General features: G+C 35.2%; 1 pseudogene; it reads left to right on the forward strand.

The window, feature by feature from the left end:
• Window positions 1-563: 563 nt before the first annotated feature.
• LOC139858944 (caffeic acid 3-O-methyltransferase-like) lies at window positions 564-7,387 on the forward strand (annotated as a pseudogene).
• Window positions 7,388-14,947: the final 7,560 nt, after the last annotated feature.

Consider the following 14,947-nt stretch of genomic DNA (forward strand, 5'->3'; position numbering starts at 1 on the left):
TTTATAAAGGACTTATGTATGTAAACTTATGTCCATCTATTTGTGTGAACAGAAAGGTGAAGAAGGGAGTACAAATGAAGCGAACTAAATATATTAGAAAGCAAAAGGCCATCGCAAAAGCTGTCTCTCAAAATGAAAAGTCTGCAACGAAGGTTGAGAAGAACGAAAGCAAGACATTGAGAACCAAGTCTGCAAAAAACCTTTATGACTGACTGGAATATTAAACTAGTTTTCCGAGCTGTAGAAGTTATTAAGTTAGTGACAGTTAGAGGGCAACATTTTTGTTTTTGTTGTGTTGAATGACTGTTTCATGTGTCTAAAATCAAACATTTTTGTTCTGTTACAAAAATTAAGCAAGTTGGAGTAATTGTTTATTAGTAGAAAATCAAAATGAAGTGTTAATCTTAAAAGAAGAGCCACCCACCGGCCTGGCAGAAAGTCAGGGATAATTAACATGAACTGTAATTACCGATGTATCGGAATCACATTTCCATATAACAATAAGCAATGGATCCTTCCCAATATTAATTCACGATTGAAAGCTAAAGTATTTAGCATTGAACATGAGTTGTTCAATAGTGGGGTCCTTAGAAAAGGAAGATAAGATGTGTAAAGAAGAAGAAGGGTTACTAAGGGTGAGTCAAATAAATGGGGGAATACTTGTTACGATGGTGATAAAAACCACGGTTGAACTTGATCTGTTTGAGATAATGGCAAAGAAACCAGGTGGTCAATTCTCTTGTTATGATCTTGCTTCTAGTCTCTCTAAACAATCCCCTGAAACCCCTGTTTTAATTGAACGTATTCTCCGTTTTCTTGCTAGTCAATCGATTCTTACATCAAATGTTGTAACCGATGAAGATGGAAAATGTATCAAGTTATATGGCATGAATGAGGTTTCCAATTACTTTGTCCAAAATGAAGATGTGACATCTTTGGCTTCATCACTTATTGTTTGCTACGATATAGTAGTTGTCGATTGTTGGTGAGTACTTGACGTTATCCATCCATCTTCTATATATCTTGCTATTTGCATTACCACCATTTTACTTATGATTATTTATTCAATTTAGGGTCGTCTCAATTATTTACAAGGCACTGTGCGAAAATAATAATTCGCCTTTATACACGAAAAATTTCGTTAATACATATAAAAAGATAATACTAAAATTTACCACTATGAAAAAAGTTCTCAAGACAGCCGTATCAAAGTGTTTTATTCCAAGAAGCTTCTAGTTTTTATTGAGTTTATTTGACAATTTTAATTTAATTTACTTAACTACTTTGCGAAAAATATATATGTATTCAAAGTTTCGGGCTCTCTAAACATTTATGCCATGGGCGGTTGACCATATTGGCCATACCTGAAGACGCCTATGATTTAATTATATTTATATATATTATATATAGGTATCATATGAAAGATGCAATAGTTGAGGGTGGGATCCCATATGAAAGGGCCCATGGGATGAGTCTATTTGAATACTGTGCAAAAGACAAGAGTTTTGGTGAGAAATTCAACACGAGCATGTATAACCATACGATGATAGTGATGAAGATCATTCATGACAAGTACAGAGGATTTGAAGGAGCAAAACAGTTAGTTGATGTAGGTGGTGATTAGGAGCAAACCTTCTGTTAAAATAAGAATTGTAATTGTATTTTGCTTGAGTATTGAATATTTTCACTTAATTGAGTTTTACATTTGGAAGATGAAAGCTGAACTTATACAGAGAATAGCCTAACGGCTATATGACAATATCATGGAAAAAATAAAGGTATGTTTCCCTTTTTGTAAAAGTTAATCTTGCTGTCTTTTTATTTCTAACACTCCCCTGCAAGTTGAATAGTGGGGTTTCCGATGTTCAACTTGGAGAGTATTCCTTTGAAAAGTCTTCCGTTGACGGACTTGGTTAAGATATCTGCTAGTTGGTCTTCTGATCGGACGTGAGGTAAAGATATGATTTCGGCTTCTAATTTTTCTTTAATGAAGTGTCTGTCGATTTCTATATGTTTGGTTCGATCGTGTTGAACTGGATTTTCTGAAATTGCAATTGCCGCTTCGTTGTCACACATGATCTTGATCGAGGTATTAGGAGGAAAACCAATTTCCGTCAAAAGTTTCTTGATCCATAAAGCCTCGGTTACACCTCGTGAAATTCCCCGAAATTCAGCTTCAGCACTAGACAGGGCAACAACCTTTTGTTTCTTGCTTCTCCAAGTAACCAAATTCCCTCCAACAAAGGCAAAGTATCCGGATGTTGATTTTCTATCTCCCTTTTCTCCTCCGTAACCCGCATCGGTGAATATTTGTGCTTCTAGATGATTGTTTTTCTCGAACAGGACTCCATCTTCTGCAGTGCCTTTTAGATATTTGATAATCCTCCATACTGCATCCATATGGTGTTGTTGTGGTTGATGCATGAATTGACTAACAACTCCAACAGCATGTGATATATCTGGACGAGTGTGAGCTAGGTAGATAAGTTTTCCCACGATCCTTTGGTATTGAATTCGATCTGCTGCTTTGGCATCATCCTCTATATATAACCTGAGGTTTGGAATCATAGGAGTATTCGCGGGTTTGCAGTCGACCATTCCTGTTTCTGCAAGAAGATCAAGTATATATTTCTTTTGACATATAAAAATTCCCCTTTTTGAACGTAAAACTTCGATTCCCAGAAAGTATTTAAGACCTCCGAGATCTTTCATTTCAAATTCTTTAAAAAGGTTAGCTTTTAAGTTTGTAATTTCCTCTTGATCATTTCCTGTGATAATCATGTCGTCAACATAAATAATGAGACACGTGATAAGGTTTCCTCTTTTTTTTAAAAATAAAGTATGGTCGGAATTACTTTGTTTAAAACCGTAATTTTTCATAGCAATAGTAAAACGCCCAAACCAAGCCCGAGGGGATTGTTTTAAACCATAAAGAGATTTTTTAAGATGACAAACTTCCCTTTCTTTGAATTCTGATGTGAAACCGGGAGGACCTTCCATATAGACTTCTTCTTTGAGTTCTCCATGTAGGAAAGCATTTTTAACATCAAATTGGTGAAGTGGCCAGTCTTTGTTTGCGGCAACGGAGAAAAGAATTCTAATAGTATCAATTTTTGCAACCGGTGAGAAAGTTTCTGAGTAATCAACGCCATAGGTTTGAGTGTACCCTTTGGCAACAAGCCGTGCTTTATATCTTTCGACAGATCCATCGGCTTTGTGTTTGATTGTGAATACCCATCTACATCCTACTGGTTTCTTTGATTCTGGAAGAACACATTTTTTCCAAGTATTATTTACCTTGAGAGCCTCCATTTCATCTTCCATTGCTTTCCTCCAGTATGGTGATTTTAGAGCTTGTTCAACCGTTGTTGGAATTTCTTCAGAGTATAATGCGGAAGTGAACTTTGTTGCTTCTTTTGATAGATTTCCTCTAGCAATATTTGCCATTGGATATCTTGATTTTGATACAGTTCTCTCAGGAGAGTATCTCCTGGGAGGAATTCCTCGGTTGATTCTTGGAGGAAGAACATATCGTTCCGGTTCTTGTTGTTGTGTTTCATTTTCAGGATATACTTGATCGCTATTTTCCTGTAAAATCTCCTCTAAATTTTCATGATTAGTAATATCAGGAGATTCGGTATTTACCTCTGTATGGTCGGGAAGATCATTAACCGTAGTACTGATTGGAGGAGGACTTTGTGGAGTGGTATGATGAGTCACTTCTTCAGATGATGGAATATCTAGCCAACTCACAGCGTCACCAAAGTCTGTCTCCCCCTGACTTGTGTGTTGGGTATAGAAGTATCCAGTTTCCAAAAAATCACAATTCATTGTAGTGTACATGTGTTTCCTTTTTGGACTATAGCATCTATACCCCTTTTGATTTACCCCGTATCCCACAAAAACACATTTTTCAGCACACGCATCTAATTTGGTTCGTTCGATTTTAGGAATGTGAACAAACACCGTGCACCCAAATATTCGAGGTCTTAGGGTGAGATTAGATGGCGGTTTATAAAATTTAGTCAAGGCCTCAAGAGGGTTCTTAAGTTCTAAAGCTCTAGTTGGGAGTCTATTTACAAGATAAGTTGCAGTGGCAAGAGCTTCAGGCCAAAAAGATCTTGGAACATTAGATTCAATCATTAAAGCACGGGTTATTTCTAGTAAAATACGATTTTTTCTTTCAGCCACCCCATTTTGTTGAGGTGTGTGTGGACACGTGGTTTGATGAATAATACCCCTTTCTTCACAAAAGAGTTGCATTTGACTGTTGACAAATTCACCACCATTATCGGATCTTAAAACTTGTATTTTACTTTGGAATTGTGTTTGAATCATGTTTGAAAAAATAGTAAATTTATCAAATACTTCGGATTTGTTAGTTAAAAAATATGTCCAAGTCATACGAGTACAATCATCAATAAATAAAAGAAAATATCGAAAATTGTGTCCCCCATTAACCCTTGCGGGTCCCCATACATCGGAGTGAACTAAAGCAAAAGGACGTTCGGTCTTTGTATTACTAGTTTTAAACGAGTTTTGATGGCTTTTGGCCAAAATACAAGTTTCACACTCAATACTTTTATTTGAAGAAAATAAATTAGGAAATAAAATGCGTAAATATCCAGCAGACGGATGACCAAGACGTCTATGCCACAACCATGCTTGTCTGTCGGGAGTTCCGTGAGCTAGCATGATCCTACAATCTTGAGTGACCTCATCCACATAGTATAGACCATCCCGTTCAGTACCACGCCCAACTATCTCCCCCGTTCTGATGTCCTGTAAGATACAGAATGTAGGGTGTAATAAGACGGTACAATTAAGTTCTTTTGTCACGTGACTAACAGACAGTAATTTATGGGAGAGATCGGGAACATAAAGGCAGTTTTTTAATTTTAAATTTGGTGAGATTTCAACTGTTCCCCCGCCCTTGACTTGTATAATACCGCCATTAGCGGTTTTAATTTTGGTTTTGTTTGGTTTCGTATTTATAATAATATCATTTTTATTAAAAGTCATAGTATCGGTGGCACCACAATCGATAATCCGCTCATTACTTTTTGTTTTATTTGAAACAATATTAATTGACGAAACGTTATTTTTAATTTTAAAATCTTTAGTTTTAAAAAAAGGTTTTATTTGTTTATTACCAACTATATTATTACAGGGACTATTTGTGTCAATAAAACAATTTGGGGAATTAAATTCGGTGGTGGGTGTTGAGTTGGTGACCGACACTCCTAACCCATCATACTCATCGACATATTTATCCCCACCCACTTTATTCAATTTGTCGGGTATGATTTTTGGGGATTTAATCCCTAATCCCAATCCCCTGTTACCTTCACCGGATGATGATGATGATGATGGTGGCTCGGCTGTGAATAAACCGAAACCACCTTGAGTGGTGGTGCAGGTTTCGTTATCCTCCTGTTTTCCCTTGGTTGTGGCCGTCGTTACCATCGAGGCTTTTCCCTTTCTGTGTTTATCAGCCCACCAATCGGGGTATCCAATAACCTTGAAGCATTGTTCTCTGGTATGTCGTTTCATACCACACTTTGTACATTCAAGGTTGTCTTTATCTCGGGATGATGACGTGGAGTCTGACCGGCGCTGTTGATTTCTTGATAGCAAACCATGGCCGTCGAAATCATTGGATTTTGATGCCGGTGCTACCAGACCAGTGGCTATGCCAGATTGGGTAAAGGCATCCGTTTTATTATTAAATATAAATTGGTGTGCATTTTCTTTTCGAATTGCAGCATAAGCTCCTTCGACAGTGGGTAATGGATCGGTTCTTAATAACTCACGTTTGATATTGTCATGTTTATGATCTAAAGAATTTAAAAACTGGAAAAGTTTTTGTTCTGACCTGATGTTGTTATATTTGACAATATCATTCGGATGTTCCATGGGATTTGGATCCCTTGTGTCGATTTCACCCCAGATTCCTTGCAATTTCAACCACAGTTCTTCGGTTGATTTACCATCTTGCCTGATATTATTAGCTTTAACATGTAAATCAAAGGTTTGGAGTTTGTCTTTACCAGAACTGTAGGTTGTAATGAGGGCATTCCATAAGGTTTTTGCTGTAGGGAACTGGGTCAGATTGCTTGCAATTTGTGGCTCTATATTTTGAATGATCCATGAAAATACCACCAAGTCTTCCTGGTTCCACTTCTGGTTGTTGGTTGATGGTGGATCTTCGGTTAAATGATTGAGGAGGGCCTCGGATTTACCTCCGATGGCAACCTTGATCATACGAGACCATAATGAATAATTTGAGTTGTTAAGGGTAACACTGATTTTTAAAGAATCAGGATGCCTTTGTGATTGATTTTCATTGTTGGTTTGGAGAATTCTAGCCAATTGGCTAGTTAATTCTGTAATGAGTTGAGTTTGGCTGTCATGTTCTGCCATGATAACCACTCAAACGAAAAAAAAAAATAGGCAAATGATTTAAATTGCTGTGATTGAATGATTTAGATCATCAACACAAGCTCTGATGCCATGTTAAAATAAGAATTGTAATTGTATTTTGCTTGAGTATTGAATATTTTCACTTAATTGAGTTTTACATTTGGAAGATGAAAGCTGAACTTATACAGAGAATAGCCTAACGGCTATATGACAATATCATGGAAAAAATAAAGGTATGTTTCCCTTTTTGTAAAAGTTAATCTTGCTGTCTTTTTATTTCTAACACCTTCAGCTTATTGTTTCCAAGTATCCTAACATTAAGGGAAATAGGGAATCATTTTTGACCTACCCCACGTCATCAAAGATGCACCTCCATTTCCAGGTATTCAATTCAACTAATTCGCGCAGACTTTTTTTTTTAAAATATTGGTCTATATGTACGTTATTTTCTATAGGTGTGAAGCTGGAGGTGATATGTTTAAGAGTGTTCCGGAAGGTGATGTTATTTTCATGAAGGTTAGTACATTATAAGGTTAATTAGCATCTTATAATATACGAGTAGTAAATTATACTCGGTAACGATATAGTTTACTCTATAATATAATATAATATACGATGAATTTTGTTTTTATTAGTGGATACTTCACGATTGGAATGACATCTATTGCATCAAGCTTCTAAAGAACTGTTGGACAGCGCTACAAGACGGTGGGAAGGTGGTAGTGGTGGAAGCAATATTGCGTGACCATGAAAATGATTATAGCGGTAGTATTGATGATCAAGTTTATAAGAATACTATCGCCCTTGATATGTTTACGATGATGGTTACTCCTGGTGGTATAGAGGCATAGAGCGATCTCTAAATGAATACAACACTTTGGCCAAACAAGCAGAGTTCACTTCCATGGAAATCATTTGCACGATTTCAAATTTTTGTATCATGGAATTTTACAAGAATGCTTAATTGACTTGATGGAATTTGAATTTCAAAGGGACCTCATTTGAGTTTCGTTTTCATGTTTAATAAGAGTGAAAATCAGTTTTTGAAAATAAGTTCCATATACCAACTTAGTGTAAAATTGTTTTATGCATTGATTTAATTATTAATGAGAGTATCTTATTAGATAAGTTTCATTTTTATTAGTGTTAAATGACAATAATTACAACAATGATTTAAAAAAGGATTTTGCTAACGTATGTCACGGGGTATACGTTAAGGTGCATTTAATGCACTCGAAATTTCCTTAATTATTAGAATTTGTATTTAAAACTTATTAATTTAATTTAATAATTACCATTTATATACGTTTATTAATTAAAAATCATGATAATTAAAGAAATTTCAAGTAATGCACCTTAACGTATGACCGGTGGTGGGGATACGTTACCCTTTCCAAAATTGGAAATAAATTACAAAGAAATCCAAATGACATTAGTCAACCACTTGCTTCGGTATAAAAAATGACCGTTAAAATTTCCAAAAGAATTTTAACGCCAACAAAAAAGCTTCATTTTCATCAATAATTTCCACGTCTCAATTTTGCTCCCTCTAGTCGATTCTAGGCGGTAATAAATTACATTTTCTCAAAAGTTTGTTGCATATAAACCCTAACTTTATAACAAACCAACTTTTGTATACACATATATAGTTATATTTGTTGGGAAGAGAGGATCGCCTGGACGTTGGGAGATATAAATTTGAGAGAAAATAACTCTATTACTCACAAGAATAGATTACACGAGTATTTACAAAACTCTAAAAAAAAACTCTCAAACTCACACACACTATCTAGGTTGTGATTACACTTCTCTGAGTGATTTTGGGATGATTTACAACTGAGGTTTGCACCTCTATTTATAGTTAAGATCTTATAGCGGTAGATGGGTGTGAACGAGGAAGGTGACGTGTGAACGTGGAAGGTTGGCGGCCGTCACCATTTTCAACTTTGCTACTTCCACATGGTGTTCAAAGAAAGCTACTTTGAACATCTAGAAGGTGGGCTTCTAGATTGTAGGCTGGAAACCTTCAATATTTACATACATAGCTTGGGTTTATTGATCGTAATCACAACTGTTAATGGCGTCTTCTTTTTCTTCTTTATTATCAAAATCATCTTGCTCTCAATGTCAGAATTCAACTTCCAATTGCTTCAAAAACGGCTGGAGATTTCGTGATGGCGAACACGCTCACCTATGCTACCGTTGCGCGTAAGTTTAATGCTTCGATTTTGTTACTGATGATTAGCTTATGTATGCTTGAGAGAGCTATCGATTGCAATTGGATTATTTACTCGTGTACGATTTAAGGTGCGAATACAATTGCATTGTGTGATTACAACTGCATGGGTTGCAATTGCGGGCTAAATTCCACATGTAACAAGTTTTAGAGCGGTCTTGATGTTATAATTATGCTATTCAAGTATTTGATCTAATGTGAATACGTTAGGTTTTGGGATCATACGTCTTATGGAGTGTTTGGGTATGTGTTCTGCAAGTAATTATGGAGACTTATTGAGACTTAACAAATGCTTCACTGTTTGCGATTATTGATCCTAATTAATTCGAAAATTGAAGCGTAATCATATCTATTAGTTACACTAATCGGTTTAAATGTTCTCAATGTAGATATGTTTATGAGGAGGTCAGTTTCTGTGAAATGTTATTTTTAACCGACACTGGTTGGAGAGACTGTGAATCATGTGGAAAGGTGCGTTTATTAAGAGCATGTATACGTAAGTGATGTGTGCGAGGTGTACTAGGAAATAGTATTATTTTTACAACGTAATACTATTAAATATGATACAATTTTACACAAGATATTTATTTATTTATAGAATGGATATACCTAAACCTTGCTACAACACTTATATGCAGTGTACTTAATCGTACAGTAGTGTAGTTTTTAGTAAGTCCGGTTCGTTCCACAGGGATCTCTTAAACAAGCTTAACGCTATATATTTAAAAACTATATTTGTAAAAATACAAAAATATATATAAGTAATATTATTATTATAAAGGGGGTTTTTTTCCGTTTAATGACCGTTTTGTCGATTTTAAAACTTTAGTCGCAGTTAAAACCTAATGTAAAAATAAATACAACTTAATTTAAAACGTAAAGTAAATAACGATAATGAAATTGCGATAAATAAAAGTGCGATAATTAAAAAGTACGATAATTAAAAGTGCAATTAAATACAATGACAATAAATAAAAGTGTAATAATTAGAAGTGCAATTAAATATGAAAATAAAGGAATTATGCTTATTTAAACTTCCGTAATCATGATGTTTGACGTGTTGATTTTAGTTTATTCCCATGGGTTAATTGTCCTTTGTCTTGGATTATTTAATATGTCCGTCTGGTTTTTGTCCATAACAGTCCATCAGTCATAAATATAAAGTGAGAGTGTCCTCGTCAAATTATCCTTATATCCGAAGTCAAATATTCTAACTAATTGGGGACTTAAACTATAACGAGGTCTTAATACTTTGTTTAATAATTACACCAGGATATCGACTGCGTGTAACCCAAGGTTTTAATACTTTGTTATCAATTATGTCAAGTGTCCTTGTACATAATTTCACCCCTGTTTTAATAAGTCTATTAACTATTAATCCATTCCCGTGTCCGGTTAAATGAACAATTATTCGTACATATAAATATCCCGCCCATCATGTCCGATCAAGTGTATATGGTTATTTATATGTACGTCCAATTGTAAATCTTTATATTAAATTAACAAACTATCATTTAGTTAAACAAATATAAAGCCCATTAATAGCCCATAGTCTAATTTTCACAAGTGTCGTTCTTTTGTTCAAACCCCAATTATGGTACAAAGCCCAATTATGGTACAAAGCCCAATTACCCGATTTTAATATTTAGTCCAACATCACGATTACTTCGGCATTAAATAAGCATAATAATAACTTAGCTACGAGACATTAAATTAAAAATAACATTAACCATAACTTACAGTGATTAAAAATAGCGTAGCGTTACACGGACAGAATTTCGACTTACACCCTTACAACATTCGCTAACATACCCTTATTATTAGAATTTAAAATTAAAATTAAAATTATAATATAAATATAAATATATTTACGTATAGATAGAGAGATGGATTGATGGATATATTTTTCGTTCACCAAACTGCGAATTTATAGGACCTGGGGCTGAAAAAGTGTGCCATGTGATCGCATGGCTTTCTGCCTTCCAGGCCATGCGATCGCATGGCCAGCTGGTGAAGTTCACATGCCTTTATTTCTTTGCTTGCCGACGTTTATAAATAATAATATAATATATAAATAATTATAAGAATTATTTAAATATTATATTTTATTTATGTGCATAGTTAACTTGTAATTTTTAGTCCGTTGCGTCGAGCGTTGAGAGTTGACTTTGGTCCCGGTTCCGGATTTTCGAACGTCCTTGCGTATAATTTAATATCTTGTACTTTACGTTTCGCGTCTTGTACTCTTGTAATTTTGAGACGTTTCTTATCAATAATTGGAACCTCTTTGATTGTATTTTGTACTTTTGAGTTTTTTGGTCGTTTGCGTCTTTAATTCGTCGAATTCGTCTTTTGTCTTCACTTTTTATTATTTAAACGAATATCACTTGTAAATAGAACAATTGCAACTAAAAGTTTGTCTTTCTTGAGGAATAATGCTATAAAATATATGTTCGTTTTTAGCATTATCAAATATTCCCACACTTGAGCGTTGCTTGTCCTCAAGCAATATAGTCTTGAAATAAAAATACTAGAATCACTACTTTATTCTTCACACTTTGTACATCAGTGATTTCTATACGGAGGTATGAACAATGGTAGTAACGATGTGGTTTACAGTCCCACATGACTATAAAAATTTAGATCCTTAAGGAAATTGGATATTTATGAAAACATTTGATCTTTTGAAAATTAAATCTAGCTTTTACCCTAGATAAGTTTTCCGGAATAACCCTTCACCGGTGTTTGCAAATTGTTTTTGTGGGTTTGGTGGGTTTCAGATTTGAAAATTTTAGCTCAAAACTTGCGGTTTTGTGTCACCCACTTGCTAACCTTGTGTTGAGAAAGCAACACGTCCAGTATACTTACTCCGTATATTACCTTTCGGTAAACTACCGTCCGGTTGTAAAGGAAAGCGTTGAACAAGGAACTGTTAAGGCAATGTCCCCTGACATGCTTTTAATTATGGTCTATAACGTGTCGGATGCAATTACTATCCTTGGTAGGAGCAATAGTAAAGCTCAGCCTTATAATTTTTTGGTCTGACACAAGGTCCTGTCCTTGACCATGCTATGCAACCACCGTTCTTACGGTTGACACCCGATTTGGTTCAGGTGACCTTAATGAATTCCAGGTGAATTTCTAGAATTTTACGTTCAATGGTAATGAACGCATTGAAAATGGGTTTTCAGAAAACAAATCGGTTTGTAATTTTGATCAAAATATTTTCTCGTTCAAGCTCGAGTTTAGATATCATCGAATTCCATGAATTTGTAATTCTCAATCTTTAAAAGTCAATCTCTAGGATTGAGTAATATCAGTCTTAAAAGCTGATTTTTGATCTTTTAAGGAGGTTATCCTTTCTGGGGATCTGATTCATTAGTCTTATCCAGCTAATTTGCACGGCGTCATCCCCATTTTACAAGACAGATCCTCTCATGGTTAGGATAAGTCTGACCACTTGGCGACCCTGTTTGATGCTGAGGTCCGTGGTTTTCCTGCTGATTTTAGTGATGACTTTTCTAGATTTTTCGTCAACCTACAGCTGGTCTGGACGACAACTTCATGACCTAAATCAAGAAGCACGTTTCTTTTTTGGAAGACTTTACTTCCTTTTAATGATGGAATTGATTCATCGTGTAGATCCATCTTTCTTTCATATATATTATACTAAATTGGGTAAAACTGTTTAGATTAGTCCAAAGCAAAAGTATCTTCAGTTATTTGTACAAAAATATGTGATATATGTTTTAAATAACTTGGTAGATTTTCTCACACTTGGCTTTTATTTTCCTTTTTATTGTCATCTATTCCATTTTAAATGAATTCTAACATTTTGGTTTGTTTCTCAATTTATGTCCTTTCCGAGGTAACAATAATTTCGGTGTTAACACCTAGTTTTATCGTTCATAAATATGTATAAACATGATTTTGAGTTCATTTTGAAAATTTTTACTAAAATTGGGTAGTCAGTATATAAGATTAGGGCTGTTCTTTATTATCAGAGAGCACTAGATTCTAATACAACTACTGCGTTACTAGTATTTTTAATGGTAACCAAGTGTATAAAAAAAAATTTAAAATTCCGAAAGAATTTAACCCCTTCCCACACTTAAGATCTTGCAATGCCCTCAGTTGCAAGAAATCAGTAACAATTTAAATTATTGAGGGTGATTAGCGTAGAAAAATGATTAAATTTTACCAAAGTTTCCAAACATATTGGCGTTTTTTTGCTGAATGATAAATGGTGCATATCATTTGTTCATTCCATCTTGTTGTTACATCACATTTGTTTTTCGTTTTGTCGTCAAAATTAGTAGCTTTTGCTGAACTTAATGCCAGTCTTTGAAAATGCGCTATTTTACCCTGTTTTGTACAATTGACAATATACATACATACAAATATAAACATGCATGGTAATTTGAAATGGGACTTAAAATCCCACTTTCAAATCAAATATGAAACATTAGTACAACATAATAAAAATATTAAACATTACAATAAAAGTATCATAATATAATGTGTTTAAACATAAATAAACAGAAATAATAATAAAAAATTAGAAATCATATAAATTACCAACCGGAACTAAATCAATCTGGATAGGGGTTCCAGTTCATGTCATCGTCCGGGTTCCATGGTTGGTTATAGGTGTACTGGTATGCCTGGTTAGGGTCGTAGAGTGTATAAGGTGGTCTCATCTCGGGCTGGTGTTGAGGATAGTAAGCGGGTCGGGTCGGGACGTAGTGATCCTGAGGTGACAGCCGGCTCATAATCTGACACTGATGATAGTCCCATCTATCATGTTGTCGTTACCTGGAATGCTCGTAATCATTCCGGGCTTGCCACTGCTCCATCCGACGAAATCTCTCCGCGTTTGTCATATCTACCTCCTCTACACGCTGGTAGACATCAGTCATAGCCTCCCGAATGACATCCCTAATGTCATCCGCTTCCCCCATCTCCTCGTCTGATCCTCTTTCTACCTGCGGATGACTACCTACATAGGGTATTGCCTGGTTGCGTCTACTCTTCAATACCTTAGCACCCGCATAAACTCTCAATCCTAAAAGCTCAACCTGTTCCCTACATTCCAAAAGTGGACCCCCTTGGTTCTTATCTACACCTAAATACTCTCCAATGAGAGTAACAAAAATACCTCCTCCTATAATCCCCCTTCCTGTATTCCTTCAACCATTTTAGATAAATAAAAACTAACACAGTAAGGGATATTAACAAAGCCTCTTGGGTCTCGAATACACTTTAGGTAAAATAAATCATGTAAGGTCAATTTTTTCTTGTTGTGACCTCTCTGTGTAATCGAGTTAGCCAAAAATCTATGAATTATACGAAGCTCGGCTCTGTTAATATGTAAGTAGGTATGTGTTCCTCCCCGCCCAAAAACATTATAATCAGACATACGCCTCCAAACGGCGTTCGCGTCAAAATTCCTATCTACCCTTTCACCACGATAAATCAAATTCATACAATCGGGTAGTAGTAATTCAGTGGGCGTATATATCTGTAATGCCCTGGCCATGTCCAGCATGAACATCCTGTACATCCTACCGCCTAGTATAAACCTAAGAAAACTTCTATCATCTAATCTATCTACATCTACATTTAATGCTATAGTACTCATCAGCTCAACACACCATTCCTTATATACAGGTCTACGAATGGTGAATAGACGTTCCCAATCGGTAAAAGAAGAACTGCCATACCTTTGAATCAGATGCTCTTTAACACGGTCAGCTAGTTGGACCCTTTCCAAAGGATCCCAATCAATTACCCTAGGCACCTCTACATCTTTCGTTATTAATTTGAATTTATTACTTTGATATGCCGGGTAATCTCTCCATCGTCTATCGAATCTCAGATTAGGATGCAACGTGTGTTCAGGAATCGTTGGGTATTCTACAGGTGGATGCATCTGAAATACTATGAATTCATTAACAAACTGTAGCGGATCATAATAAGGTACATGTTGATCAGGCTGATGTTGTTGTTCCGGTTGTTGTTCTGGTTCGGGTTCGGGTTCTGGTTCATGAGCAGGTCGTCTAGATGATGATGATGATGAACCTCCAGTATCAGCTCTCTGCAAAACACATTAAACACAAAATTTGTGCATCCAAATATGCATTAGTGTTAGTAAAATAACAACTTAAAACAATCACAATAACATGTTCAATCAAAATTAAACTTATACACATTTTCAAAATTTTTTTTACAATTTTACACTTTTTCAAATAATCACATATGAAAATGTATACAAAGTTCATAAGCATT

This window comes from Rutidosis leptorrhynchoides, chromosome 7 (genome assembly GCF_046630445.1).
Source record: "Rutidosis leptorrhynchoides isolate AG116_Rl617_1_P2 chromosome 7, CSIRO_AGI_Rlap_v1, whole genome shotgun sequence".
Classification (NCBI taxonomy): domain Eukaryota; kingdom Viridiplantae; phylum Streptophyta; class Magnoliopsida; order Asterales; family Asteraceae; genus Rutidosis; species Rutidosis leptorrhynchoides.